Genomic DNA, 16,006 nt, shown 5'->3' on the forward strand with positions numbered 1-16,006 from the left:
TTTTGTTATATTTTTATATAGTTATTGTACTTACTTATCTTAGAAGTTGGTAAAGATAGCATTTGTTAAAAACCATTGCATTGGGCCGGACCCGTGGCTCAACCCCCTTACCGGTCAGAAACAAACAAACAAAACCGTTGCATCTACACCCAGAATATGAGCTATATAACTTACTGCATGTTGGTTGCATACAATAAAATATGAAGAATGGACAGTAGCTCTTAATATTTTTCTCCAGTTCCTTTGCATTCAGAAGGTGTAGTTAGTCCCCACATCTTCTGTCAATCCCTCATGTACTCTGTGCAGTAGTCTCCCCTTATCCACGGTTTTGCATTCTGCTGTTTCAGTTACCCAAGGTAGAGTACAAAAAGATATGTTGAGAGAGAGACAGAGAGAGACAGACAGAGAGAGCACATTGACATAACTTTTATTACAATATATTGTTGTAATTGTTCTATTTTATTCTTATTGTTGTTAAGATCTTACTGTGCCTAATTTCTAATTGAAATTTTGTCATAGGTATGTATGTGTAGGGAAAAACATAGTTATACAGGGTTCAGCACTATCCGCGGTTTCAGGCGTCCACTGGACGTCTTGGAGCACATCCCCCGCAGATGGGAGGCACTACTGTATTCTGGCTTCGGCTAGAATGGTGGCCTTTTGTGTCATATCCCTTATGAAACTGAGGCCGTAGAGAATGGGAGGCTTTGCCTGTGACCCCGAAGAGGCCTCCCGGATCAGCGGCCTCTGGCGCTCCCCTCCTGGGTGCATGGACCGGCTTTCCTTCTTTGAGCTCTTCTGCTCTGGACGCTGCCTTCTCTTTGTGTTTCTTTCACTGAGGGAGGAATTTTCGATGTCTTTTGCTGAAAAGAGTGTTTTAAAGTCTGAAATCCGAATCTAAAAATGAACGTTGCCCTTCCTCAAAACTGGGCAGCACCATGTCACTGATGCTAAACTGTGACGTGACTCTTGGGTCAAAGGATCCGCGGGAGTGGGGCCCTGAGTTGTACGCAGACCAGCATCATTGCGCCACCTGAGAGCTTCTTAGAAACGCAGAGTCCCAGGCTCCTCCCAGACCCACAGAGTCAGACCTGTGAGCAAGACCCCAGGTGATGGATATGCATCTTAAAGGAAGAGAGGTACCACCTTAGTATATGACAACTGTACTTAATCACTTCAAGCCCTGTAACCTGGATCATGAGGTATGAACTGTGAGGCTCAATTACGCTTGTACTAAAATTCTTTAAATTACCAAAGAATTTTATCTGAAACATGCATAAGAATGTACGAAATAATTACTTTGCTGTAATTAGGCATAAATAATAAAAAAATTGAAAACAGCATTAATTGTGTGGTTATATTACTCATTTCTTTCCCCACTTGGTTTATATTTTTAGAACTTTAATCAGCTACAAAATGGCTATGACATCAGGTATTATTGAATTATCCCCAGAAATCTCTTACACACGCCAACTATAAAAATAGCCTTTAAGAAGTTATAGGAATGGATTTTTTTCTTGAATCACTAAATCGTGTTGTGCCTTATACTTAGTAGGTACTCTCTAATAATTGTAACTCTTTATCCAGGTTCTCCATGGCTTTCCCTGGGGTTTAGGTGTACAGTGATCATCATACCAGGTTCCCGTTGCTCTTTAGTCCAGGCATCCATCCTAAGATCGTTTTGATTTTCCTCAATCTTGATTAGATTTGCAGGTGTCACTGACATGCTGAAAGTGGTTAAAGGTGTTATAGAACAATCCAGATGAGAAGAGAAGGATGATTCCCACGGTGAAGAAGATAAAGTAAAGAGCCACCGTTTGCAACCAGGGACAGTTCTGCCCCCTCAGGGACAACGGTGATGTCTGGAGATGCTTGTGGTTATTGCAGCTGGGCTGGGGGTGCTGCCGGCAGCAGAGGCCAGGGACGCCACTCAACATCCCACAGTGCACAGAGCAGCTCGCACACACACACCATCCGGCACAAAAAGTCATAGAGCTGAAGTTGAGGAGTTTTCCTGCTGTAGAAGAAGAGACAATCCCAACACATTGTGGAATAGATAAGGGGAAAGGGTCTGGGGAGAATGGCTTCTGGAACTGCAGCCCTGTGTCCCCAGGAGCAGAAAGAGGAGGAAGGAAAGAAATACAGATCATGGAAAGTGACCAAACCAGGCTCCTTGTTACCCTTCAATCCTGGCTCCAGAAATACCTACGAAAGGCAGGTGCTGGCTGGTTTTACGCATCCTATACCCGAGGCAGTGGAAGCCTATTCTCAATCTCACTAAGCATATTTCTTTGAATACAAGTTCCAATAATATGTGAAATTGTTCTAATTTTCTTATTTTCACGATGGACATATGGCTTCACAATTCAAACACCCAAATATGTGAATGGATTTAAATCCTTAGACTTGATACTTAGATCGAGGATGACTCCAGTTTCCTCCTCAGCTTGTTTCAGGTGCCACAGAAGTAGAGAGGGGAGCCGGGGGGTCTCAGAAGGGGTTGGGCTGTTTCAGAACAGCTAACTCACCACGCTGGTAGTTTGTGGTGCTTACTGTTTACTTTCATCTGTCAGCAAAGAAAGAGAAGCCATGCACAAACAAAATGGAAGAAAGCAGAGCGACACCCTGCATTTCTTTAATGCCATTACACACCCGCCACATCCTTACTGAAAGCAATTTAAAGACTTTCTGTAAAGTGATAAAAACCATTATAACAATCTCCATTAAGATGTTAACTTCTTTTTATCTGCCAGTTAATGAGATAAAGCCACAGAAATAATGCAAGCCATCTCTTGTTTCTTGTTTTTGTTTTAGTTGTTTTTTTGGAGAGGTGGATCAGGAAGCTGACAGATTTAATAGTCAGTGTGGGTGGATCCTCAATTGGAAGAGGGCATTGAATAACTATTGAATTGTGCCCTTTCTTCACTACTAATGATTACAAATGCTTTCAAAAATATTCAGAGAGATGGAGCAATAGCCTGATAGAAATCAATAAGAAACAGATCTCGTGTAATTTGTTACTCATGTAATTTGCAGAATTTGTTACATTGGTAGCACAATTAAATGGAGTCTGTAAAACACCAGGTTGAGAATTTTAAACGGAAGGGGTGAGAAGGTTGGTGGGAAGGGAGAGATGGCTTTAGTGGAAAATATTATATTTAAAATGATTCAGAATGTCAAGGCTCAAATGAGAACTAGAAATATTCTTGGACACTACTGACAAAATGGTCACCTCCATGTGTTTTTCAATATACTTTCTCCCAATTTATTATTCTGACTCTGGTTTGAATTGGGAGAAAACAACATATTTAAATATTAAACATTCTGAGCAACCAACTCCTGATTCAGAAAACCTGGCAACTATTAATAGAACGGATAATGAATCACTTTTTATGAAATCAATGAGCAGACTGATTAATACGTTTTGCATGTTTATTGAGAGAGATGAAAGGAAAGAGATAATAACTGCTTGATGAAAGTGATTACTTCAGTTTCATTAGATTATTGTTTTTTTCCCCTTGTGCTGTTAATATCCAGATAAACTAAATGCAAATGTTAGTGCACTTAGTTAAAAAATGTCTGAATTGTTTAAAATGCTTTCTTTTTATTTTTCTACATTTTCCAGAAGTTTTTCTATTTCTTGGTTTTACTGACCTGTCCGTCCATTTCACTTTTTTTTTTTTTTTCCTTTTTGTCTTTTTTCGTGTCCGGCAACGGATTGCAACCCTCAGTGTCGCGCCCGTACCGGACCAGGACCGGCAATGGGATCGCAACCCTTGGTGTTGCTCCCGCACCTCGCTCAGCCAGTGAGCGGCCGGTCTGTATGTGGGATCCGAACCCTCGGCGGGAGCACCGCCGCGCTCCCAAGCGGCGCACTGTAGCAGTGCGCCACCGGGCCGGCCCTCATTTCACTTTTTATGCTTGGACATTGATTATTTGCTTCTTTCCCATCATCTCAGGGCCCTTTGCTTTTGTACATTCTTGTGTCGAATAAGTTATTCCATTACTTTAAATGATGTTTACTTAAAATTATGCATTTACTGTGAATGTTCTGGAGAGTTTGAATTGTGGTGGTCTCAGTTTCTTCTTCTTGTGTCTTCAGACATACTTTCCATAGTAGTAGAGAGAATCATAAATTGAAACCACATATACCCTTCACCTAAGTTTCAACAATTATCAGTGTTTTGCCAATCTTTTTTCATGTATTCCAGTTGTTTTCCTTTGCAGGATGTGATGCTATTTTAATCCAAATACTCCAGTTTCATAATGTTTTTAAATTACTTGGCCCAATTGCAATGGGTTGAATATCCTGCAAAAGTTCATATGCTGGAAACCTGACCCACGTTCTAACTGTGTTAAGAGTGTGGGAAATCCGAGTGTGGTATTTCAAAGGTGGGCCCTTTAAGAGGTGATTGGATTGTTAGGACTGTGCCCTCTAGATTGGCCCATTCATGGACTAATGGGTTAATAAAGAGAGCAACTGAGCACATTAACTCTCTTGTTAATGCCGTTCTTGCCATGTGATGCCCTGCATTACTACAGGACTCTGTAGAGTCCTACCCAGAACGAGATCCTCAACAGATGTGCCTTCTGGACTGTGTACTTCCCATCCTCCAAGACCGAAAGAAATAAATCTCTTTTCTTTATAAATTACCCAGTTTCAGACATTCTGCTATAAGCAACAGAAAATGCACTAATACACCAATATTATTTGATTACTTATTAATTTTCTCTTATTCAAGTAAACTTTATTCTTAATAAGGTGTTTAATTTTTTAACATATGCAGTGCACATTTTTATTGGATTTATTCTCACTTACTGTCTTGTCTTATTGGGTAAGTTTTTGGCTGGTGACTGCTGACTCATAGGAACACTTCTCATTTTTTTTCTCTCTGTGTAATACCTAATGGTTTTAAGATATTTTGTATGTTTCATGGAATTCATTAAAATAGAGAAAATATGAAGGAGCAAAATTTTCTTAACTTTAGACATAGTATTCACTATCATTTTACAATATATTCTTCCAGGCCATTTTCCTATATCTATTTGAAATCACACTTTGCATATAATAACATTGGGCTCATTTTCTTTTCTTTCTTTTTTTTTTTTTTTGACTAAAATTACATCACAATCATAACATCTCACTGAAACTGGCTCACTAAGCTTGTTGATGACTACTTAATTTCAAATCACTTGGACATTTTCAGGCCTTCTTTATACAAATTCTTCAACGCATGTATGAGGGTACCTTGAAAAGTTCATGGGAAGGTTTGCAATCCCACTCTCCATGAGTTTTTTGGAGCACCATTGTATTTTCTTGGGTCACCCCCTTGCATCTGGCTGTGGGTCTGCATGACTCTGCTCTCTCTGCTTCTTCTTTGACTGCTCTAGGTTTTCCTTCTTACTTCTTTGGAGATCTCCAGATTCTTCCTGGCCTTCAAACACTGGTGTTTTATCCTGTTCTGTTTTTCTACATCTACATGATTTCTCAGATTCAACCCAACCTCACAGGGCTCCCGTCCTTTCCAGGTGTTTGTGGATCCCAGTTAAGAATCTCTAGATAGCTGAAGAATCTCACAGCTGTATCTTTCACATGGAAGGAAATGAAATTCACCACTTCCTCCTGCAGGTCTTGTTCCCTTCCTGTGTTCAATTTGTGTCCCCATTACTTGTCCATTTCTCTATGCAAGAAATATGGGCACCCATCACGACCCTTGGGATATTTTGTTATAAGGCTATTTAGTTCTTCCTTACTGATTTGAAAGAATGTTATTTATAAACGATATTAATATACTTAAAAAAATTTGATCACGCTTTTTTTAACTGATGGCATAAAAATATTTAATGCTAATGTAGTCATAGGCATCAATATTTTCTTTTATGTTTTTTGTACTGAATTTTATGCTTAGAAGGTTTTTTTCTGAGAAAGAATGTCTTAAAATCAAAAGTTATGTATTCAGTGTGAAACATGATAATTTTAAAGCAGCCTTTCCAAACAAACCTTCCACTAAAATACCTGTGAAGGCTAAGAAAGCGGATGCAAACTCATCACTGCATCAGACTAAAAGGGGGTTTGGTACCAGAATGTGGGAAAAAGTCTCCCAGGTGCACATGTATTCTAAGCAAACCTACTCACAGTTCACACCTCTTGGCATATGTATTCAGGCTTCCTCATGAAAGACAGAACACTGGAATCAAGGTCATGAGGCTGGATAATGCCTTCAGGACCTGCTTCCTGATTTAGACACCCAGAGTCTGAATGGCTCAGAAAGTTGCACACTTATCTCTGCATGGCCAGAGTGAGCCCTGGTGCCCTGGGCCTGTCCCTGTGTGATTCTTAGCACCTCTTTCACTGCTTTTAATGCAATACATTTTTGGTCACTCATCTCAATCCCTCACTGATGACACACTCTTTGGGGACAAGGGCTATTTCCTTATTATCTTTGCTTTTTTATAGCCCTGGCATATTCCTTATGAGATAGGAAATTGTAATACATGTTTGTTGGATTGAATTAATGCAGTTGAAATTAGGTTACTGTTTTGATAGCGTGGGAGGTGTTGTCATACATTTGCACAGAAAAGATAAAAAGTACTTGTCATAATGCATAAACAGATGCTTTCAATATGTTATGATGATTCATTTGAAGGTGTAAGTTTTCAGAAAATAAACACATTTATTCAGATTTATAAATAAAAACAAAAAACACATCAGTACCTGGCTGTGCCACAGATTGCCTAATGGAACTCCCAGGTTAGTTTATTGTCTCCCTGAATACACAATTGTGTCTTTCTGTGGTGCGGGCTTCTGTGAATGGTAACACTGTTCACACAACTTCTCAAGCCGGACTCCTGTGGATCTTCTTAGAGTCTTCCCTTCTCTTTCTCATCTCACATTAGCCCTGTCTTGCTAACACCATTTCATTGCTGGGTTCCATTTTGTACTTTAATTCCCACAGTTATTACCTAATTGCAAATCTTTTCATGGTTAGCTTATAGCAGTGCCCTCTGACCTGACCTTTCTGCCTTCTGTTTCACCCCTTTGGCCTTTAATTCAATCTGCACATTACAAAACATGCACGTACGACTAAATCAGAGCGCTATTCAAAGCCAGTGGACGGGTCTCATCACTCAACCTCTGTCTTCTGGTGTGACTTTTATGACCTGGCCTTGTCTGCTTCCCTTTAAATATTTCCTGCCATCCTGCCCTCTCCCCTCAAAATAATATTCTGAGACCTCTCTACTTCTTGAAGTCATCTGGACATTATCATGTCAACTAAACACGTGGACTGATGTGCCATCTCCCTTTGTCTCCTTATCACTTATGTGTATTTCCTTAGCAGACATAGGGAGCTTATTATTCACTTTTGCACAGTATGGGCATAGAGTTTGCATACTTCTCTTATTTAGCTTACTGTATTCACATGTCTGTCACTGCTGTTCATTAATTGCCCTGCATCCAAGCTGAGAATCATACTGGTCTTCAAATCTGCAGAATCTAAAGAACATTATACACAATAAACTCAGAATAAGGACTAGTCCAGCCAGTGACCTACAGTCTTAAAGACAGCAAGACCTACTTTAGACAAACATTTAGATTATTGTTTCCTCTAATTCTTCTCTGATCTTAGGTGATAACTCTGAATGATTTTATTCTGCATCTGCTGGTGCAATGTTCACTTCTGTTCATGTTTTACAAAAGACAATAATAAAAATCATGTAAAGCAATTGTGTGGGTGGCAAAAATGTTTTATTTTTTTTTTCCTGTTTTTAACGGAATCCTCTCCAACAGTTCTGTTGTTTAAGACATTCTACCTGACTATAGGTGCTGTTGCCATTATTGAAATAATGAAAGAATCAATTTCTATTGTATGAGGTTTTCTGTTCTTATTTATTTTATGGAGAGGATTTCTGAACTGTTATTTCTTCACCTGGTGAAAAGAGGTAAGGGATTTTTTCCTTTTTAGGTTTATGACCACTGTAAAATTTGAAAATCTTCGCAGTACATGTTTTATATACTATTAGGGAATGATTTTATGAATCATTAAAATAGACAGATTTAGGAATTACTATTAAGAAAGATACTCACAACTGAAAAGAACTTTTGAAACAATTGTTTTAAAATGATTTACCTGTCGCTATATGTTAGCTAGAGCTATTTTGTTGTTAGAGTCATGACCCTGGTAAAGATAAAGCCTTCCGCCTGTGTAGCAAAGATAACATAAAAGACAGCAAGGATTCCATTACTTGAACAAATCCTAACTCAGACAGCTACTGCTGTCAAGCAAAGGTGAGGAAAACCAGTTTTATGAGAATCTTCCTACTTAGAGGTCAAATTCAACAGAAGAAATATGAATTTACAAAAGAGCTGCCTGGTAGTCATTCACAGCGACAGGCGAATGTGCACTTTTCTTCCCAGGTAAGTGGAATCCTTGCTGAATAAATGCAGGTCGTACTGTACGGGTTCCACGATTTGATAACAATGGGAGGAAGCCAGTTTAAAGATATAATGTGTGAGAGATAAGGGTCTAATTTCATGCTTCTGCATGTGGACATCTAGTTTTCCCAACACTATGGATTGCTTTATACTGTTTTTATGAAATTTTTGTTTTACATCTTTTGTTAGATTTATTTCTATATAGTTTGCATTTTAATGATTTTAAAATTTATTATATTTTATATTTGCTACTAACATATAGACATACAGATGGTTTTTATATTGACTTTGTGCCAATAATCCTGTTAAACTCTCATTCATTGTAAAAAATGTAGATTCTTTAGCATTCTCTATGTAGACAAGAATATCATTTTGAAATAATGAGAATGTTTTTCTGTTTTACAGTCTTTGTAAACTTTATTTCTTTTTCTGGATTTGCTGTATCAGCTAGGTTCTCTAGTAAACATTGAATAAAGTGGTGATGACAGGCAATGAATAAATAAATAAAAACATAAAGTGTGACTAGGTCATGTGTACTGTCTCCTCCCACTTATTAAAATGACTGACAAGGTTTGTTAAAGGGGGGAACGTCTTCATTAATTTGGAAATTAGGATTAGGTATCTTATTTCAAGAAAGTGGAAGAATTTCTGTGACATTTCCTGCCAGTGGAATCAAATTGAAGTCACAGAGCTAGCTGAAGAGCAAGTCCCCTCTGAGAGATTAAAAACCCACAGAGGGAGTGGGGAAGAGCCCCCCGAAAAGCCCCTACAGGGGAGCTGAAGGCTTCTGGAAGCAGCATCCAGCTTCCTCCTGTGGTGTGGCTGGCAGAATTCAGACTCCAAGAGAAGCATCTAGTATAAATAGCACCATAAAGCGCAGAGCGTGGTGTCTTTGTCAGTGCCACATCCATGCTGCCACGGGGACAAAATCCCTAGAAAACTACCTGCAGAGCCTCTTCTAATTCCTGGATGGAAATGGTAGCCTACTTCCACTTATTTTTCTGTATTGCTGTGTCCCAGATGAAAAAGAAAGAATGTAAGCACTATGGACATCAGTAAAAAGTCCATTAATGTGATCTTCTTAGAACACTTCATAGTCCTACTACCTGTAAACCTAAACTGGATAAATATAAATCTATGTTTTGACAATAGATTAAAGGAAAAAACATGAGCTGTAACAAATTCAACATAGGGCACTGCCATTTCTGAGTCCTTGATAGCCTGGAATTACTAAAGAGAAAAGGGAAAAACATAGAAAATACAAGATTGTTGCTCATAACAAGATTTAAAAGAAAACAGAATTTATAGCATTTTTCTTAACATTTATTCAATGAGAGAACACTCTGAAAATCTTATGAAAATTATAGATGTCCACCCAGGAAGAAAACACGTGCCCAAATGCACATACAGAGATATTTGCATAAAATTTGAAGCACTTTATAGCTTTCCTAACACCCACCTATTGATCCTATATTACCTCTGTATTAATCTGGGTTCTCCAGAGAAATAGAAGCACTAGGATGTATTTATATCTATATCTATATTCATATCCATATTTATATCCATATCTATCCCATATCTCCAATATGTTTCTCCAATATGAGATTTATTATAAGGAATTGACTCCCATGATCTTAGAGGCTGAGAAATCCCAAGATGAGCACTCAGCAAGCTAGAGACCTGGAAGAGTCTATGGTTTACTTTGAGTTCAAGTCCAAAAGCAGGAGAAGACCATTGTTCCAGCTCACAGGCAGTCAATCAGAGAGTAAATTCTCACTTATTCTGCCTATTGTTTTATTCAGGACTCCAATGGATTGGATAAGGCCCCAATTTAAATGTTAATCTCATCCAGAAACACCTTCACAGACATATGCCGAAATAATATTTAACCAACTATCTGGACACTCCATGGTCCAGTCACATTGACACCTAAAATGTACCATCACAAACTCTGTTCTAGAGAAAGACTTCATGAAAACAGCAGGATCTGAGGTAAATGAATACTTACATGAGTACCCAAAGTTAAGAGCGAGGTGGTCAAAGTACTACAGGCTTTGGAGTTGAATAGATTGGTTTCAAAATCATGGTTCGATTTTCCTCACTGGCTGTATGATCTTTAAAGCATACCACCTCACACGGTGCCTGCGTTTGGCGAGAAGCACCCCAAAATGATGGGTGTGATTTTTATATTCACAGCTGAAGACAATGATTCTTAAATAGAAGCAGTATGCATAACATGGGACCCTAAAACAATTGGAGATAAACTTACAGTCTTCTAAAAATAGAACAAAAATCAGGTTATACATCAAGGAACAGAAAACAGATTGTTCTCCTAACTCCCTGAAACACCAGTCAGGTGGCATTAGTGGGAGAACCACACATCTTTGAAGGACAGGTGTTGGCCAGATAATAACCAGGAAACATTTGACTGTGGAGAAAAATCACAAAAATATTTTTAGATACTAAAGGAGTAACTACACAGAAATGATACTCCTGACGAGAGCCTGAAGCATCTTCTCCAGAACAGGGAAAACGAATCAATGGACCAACGACAGAACGAGGAAATGGCATCCAGAAATGAGAAGCCATAAACATTGAAATCAGTCAATATCTGCAAATGTCAAAGAATCATCCCAGGGCCGGCCCGGTGGCGTACTGCTACAGTGCGCCGCTTGGGAGCGCGGCGGCGCTCCCGCCGAGGGTTCGGATCCCACATGCAGACTGGTTCCCGCTCACTGGCTGAGCGAGGTGGGGCGCGACACTGAGGGTCGCGATCCTGTTGCCGGTCCCGGTCCAGTACGGGTGCGACACTGAGGGTTGCGATCCATTGCTGGCCACGAAAAAAGACAAAAAGGAAAAAAAAAAAAAAAAGAATCATCCCAAATGTAACTATGGGACTTATTTTAATGTATTTTTTTAAAAGAAAAATCTATATAATTAAAAATCTATATAATCTATAAGCCTGAATTGAGCTTATATGCTCAAATTAAATGTTTGAAAATTGGGAAACTAGAAAGGGAAATGTCTAATAACTCATCTTTGGAAAATATTTTTAAATGACTAAAGAAGCACGAGGTGTGTAACTTCTAGTAGAATTAGAAATCTGTTTTTTAAGTTATTCCAAAAAATGACACCAAACAGGAGAGCCTGTGTGGGTCCATAGAACTGGGTAAGTGCAAACAGTCGAGCCTCTTTTAATTAACATTTGTATCCTCTTCTCTTTTACATGATTAAACAATTTCTCCAGGAAGGGCCTAAGCCTGATGTATTTTGTGGTTCATTCATAACTTAGAGATCTTCTTGTTACTCTGATGTGATGACACCGTCTGGGGCAGGGAGGTGTGAGGAATGCCAGGTTTATGTCATTTTCTCCTCCCAAAGCTAAGGATCATTATCCATTATCTACCTAGCGTTTGGATTCATGAAAGAGAACTGTTAAGCAAGCGTGATTTTAGTACATTTTAAATCAATCTGTCTCCCCACCTCCCAATATTACAGTAGATAAGTTTTGGAAAGGATGTAAACAGAATCACAAAGACATAAGTCGAGCTAACGCATTGGTGTGTCTTTTTGGATTTCCTGGAAGGCCTCCCCTTCTCATCCCTCCTGCACTGTGGGGACTGCGAACTGGCTTCCTGAGCAGCAGACAAATCCTCCTTTTTTTTCTCTTTCCATGGACTATTCCACGGTGCGTTTCTTTCTTGCAGTGGAGAATTTCTGTGCCTGGAGCTCTGCTGTGTTCCTTGTGGCTCTTTCTGACACGGGTGGGAATGCATCTCACCACTTCCAAACAAACTGTTAGCACCTCCATCCTTGCCTCAGGCCAAGCTAGCTACTGAATAAATTTATGGAAATGTTTGCCCTCATTGGCAGTTTATGAAACAGGTTGTCATACAAGTTATTAAAACAACTATGATAACTAGTTTTAATCCATCAAACTAGCAAACTATTTTTTTTCCCTTCAAATGATGATGTTATGGTGAGGGGTGATTAAAAAAAGGGCATTCATATGCATGACAGATAGTGTGCAATTTATTCGAATTTTACTGAAAAACAATTTGTCAAGAGATTTAAAATTTCTATCCTTTTATTTCATTACTTTATGTCTTAGAAAGTATTCTAAGAAAATAAATAAAATCGAAAAGCTTGATGCAAAAAATGTTCATTTTAGCATATTATTAGACATATATTGGGGGGCGGGCAAACATCAGATGTTTAACAAATGGGAATTAAGTAAATTCCAGTTAATGGGAATATTATTGCTTTCAAAATGTTTATAAAGAATTTATAATTACACAGAGAAAGTCTGCCTTATAATATTATCTGAAAAATAACAGAACCAATTACATATATGCATATATATTAAATATAGAGTTTAGCTATTTAAACAGTGTAGAAAAATATTTAAAAGAAATATACCAAAATATTAGAAATGTTTGATTTTGCTAATTGCAATTGAGTGGTTATTTTTTCTTCCAGTTTTATTTGTATAGTTCAAATTTGAAATCAAAGAAAATACATTCCTTCTATAATGAGAAAGATTAAACAGAAGGTGGATAATTTAAATATATACAATTAGGCAAGATAAAAATAATATTTTTAAAGAAAATCTAATTTTGCATCCTGATTTTTCTGGATCTTTGAATTTTTATTTGACTAAATGCCTTTTTTCTCAGACGGTTTTCTTCAAAAGTGTTCTGCTTTACAATATGGAGGAAAAAGAGCTAATGCATCCCTAGATTCTGTGTCTTTGAATTTATTCTTTTAACCTACAGTACTAATCCAGAAAAATTGATGTGCTGCGTCTGTGTGAAGTCAAGAGTAAAATTGTTAATATGTATGAATAAAAGGATCCTGAAGTTCCAAATGCCAGAGGGTACGATACTCACAGACTAATAATGTAGTGAAGGTTGATGGTGCAATTTAATCTAGCAGTTTCTTTTTCTGCCTAGAGAAGATAGAAGAAATAGTTTAATGATGATAGACTACGTTAGTGTTAGGATTTGTGGAAAAGCTGTAAGGGGGAGAATGGCCTTTGTTGGGATGGACTGGAACCCTCATGTCGACACAGCCGACCAGCTCTCCCATGGCCTCTGCTCTAGAGGATGTATTATCCTGCTTGTGGGAAAGTCTTTAGACATTTAAACGCATTCTTTTATGGTTTTGGCAATAACAGATGGTAGGTTGAGGCTGCAGTCCTTAAAGCTAACAGTTTTTCACAGATCAGCAGTTTTGGGCAATCTGATATAGCCACTAAAATTCACTACAAATACAGAAATTATACATGCAACCCATGTTTCTCCAGCCCGCAGGGGCTAAGGAAGTGCAGACAAAGTTGTTTTGATGGGACTGAGCTATATTATTTGGCCATTATGCCCATCTGATGCAATACAATCTACACCCTCAGCTTGGCCTCCCTCCCGCCCTCACCCCCCAGAGACATCAACGCCTCCTCCAGTTACTTCTTACTAGTTCCAGGGTGTTTCTTCATGGCTTTATCAAGCAAAAGTGGATTGTGTCACTCTCCTTCCTGGCTCCATTGTCCAGGGGTGCCAGGAACTGCAGCCTGCTGAGGCCACCCTGTCACTGGCCCTACTGCTCAAATCTTGGTGCTCCTTGCACACTAACATCGCTTCCAGTCCTCTCTGCCTGGGACACAGCACCGTCACATGCCTGCCTTTGCATAAGACCTCGGTATGCCAACATTTGTCAACATGCCAACATTGCTGCTGTATTCTGGAACTTTCAATGTACTTGAAGCCATGCTGGGCTTTGTGCTGAACTGGGAAAATTTTTCTTTTGCTTTTGTGCTATGTTTAATTTGAGGGTTAGCAAAGAGGTATTGGCTTGAACCCTGATGCCTTACATAGTATAGAGTGAAAACAGCTATTTACATTTTAAATTACATTTCCCCTTCTCATTAGGAGTCAGGTTGAGTAAATTATTGTGATGGATTCTATATACACTCAAAATTGCCTTTCTCCACTGCCTGCTATGGCTTTATTTGAAGGCATTTCAGACCAACTCCATCTCCTTCCAGAATTAGGTCTGTCCTGGAGGCCTCCTTTTGTGAATAGACTTTGGACAGGCTCAACACACTAGTATTAAGTGTGTGGGAGCTCAGTGTTGATTCACACCGAGAACCCTAACACAGAGCATTGGACCCAAAATTCAACCCTTCCTGTTGCACACTTCTTGACCACACACATGGACATAGTATTTGATTTTTAGATTTTTGTAAATTGGAAATACAAGTAAAAATGTAAAGCAAAGAAGCTTATTTTCAAACATGCATATACATAGATCAAAACATCACATTGTATGTACCCCACAAATGTGCACAATTATTATTTGTAATTAAAAATAAACAAATTATTTACACACATATCTTCCAATGAACATGTATATTTTATTACGCACCCCCCCACACACACAAATATAAAGGTAATATACACATAAGCTTGCACATGAAGAGGAGATAGATTGAAAATAACTTAAAGGTGTTAAGGATAGTTACCTCTGGGAAGTGGGAATAGGGCTGGGGACAGGTATGTCAGTGAGTTTTTACTTTACATATTCCATTTTTGAAAAAATATTCACCTTGGGAACCCTGGGCACTTCTTGCTGCAGCTTGGTGGTCGTCTCTGGGCAGTTGTGGGTGTTAGGGGGCCACTGCCGAGGCCCTCACCTGCAGTGGCTATCATTTTTGTACTGATCAAACTTTAAAAATGATTTCACTGTGTACTGATCCGTGCAGAGGAGGTATTAAAACAATGTGAGAGGAACACCAGAGCCCACATGGGTTTTGATGCAGAAAATCATTACTAATCTTTACTAATTCTTGTATCAAGAATTAAAAAAAAAAAAAAAATATATATATATATATACACGTAAGGTGGACTTTACATTAGTTTCCTAATTCTGCTGTAACAAATTTAGTGACTTAAAACCATATAAGTTCATTCTGTAGGTTGCACGGGGCTGCAATGGAGCTCTTTCTGGAGGTTCTAGAACAGAATCCTTCTTCTGGACTCTTCTGGTCTCTGGAGGCTGACCACGTTCCTTCCTCCACCTGCACAGCTCTTCTCTGATCTCCTTCTAGAGGCACGTCTTCCCCTGAATCTATTTTGCTTACCTCTTTCCCTTTTAAGGACCCTTGTCATTGCATTGGGCCCACCCAGATAATCCAGGATAATCTCCCAATTTTAAAGTCAGCTGATTAGCAGACTTAATTCCATCTGTGACTGTAATTCCCCATTGCCATGTAACCTAGAACATTTACAGGTTCCAGAGGTCATGATGTGAACATTTTTTTTGGGGGGGGGGGCATTATTCTAACTACCACAGACTTTTAGTTGTTTTTTTTTAGTTGATCTTCTACTTTCCATTTCCAGTTTCATTTTCTTCTTTTCTCTTTTCTTTATCTCTCACTGACTCTCTACACCTTACACAAGGTGTACACAAGGTTAGTGTCAACCAGGAGGCTGGGTAGCTCTGGCTCCTTGGTGCAGCTGTTCCTCTCAGAGGATTCCATCCCTGCCCACTGACTTCTCTGTCTGTCTTCTACCATCT

Source organism: Galeopterus variegatus, unplaced genomic scaffold, assembly GCF_000696425.1.
Source record: "Galeopterus variegatus unplaced genomic scaffold, G_variegatus-3.0.2 Scaffold2346, whole genome shotgun sequence".
Taxonomy (NCBI): Eukaryota; Metazoa; Chordata; class Mammalia; order Dermoptera; family Cynocephalidae; genus Galeopterus; species Galeopterus variegatus.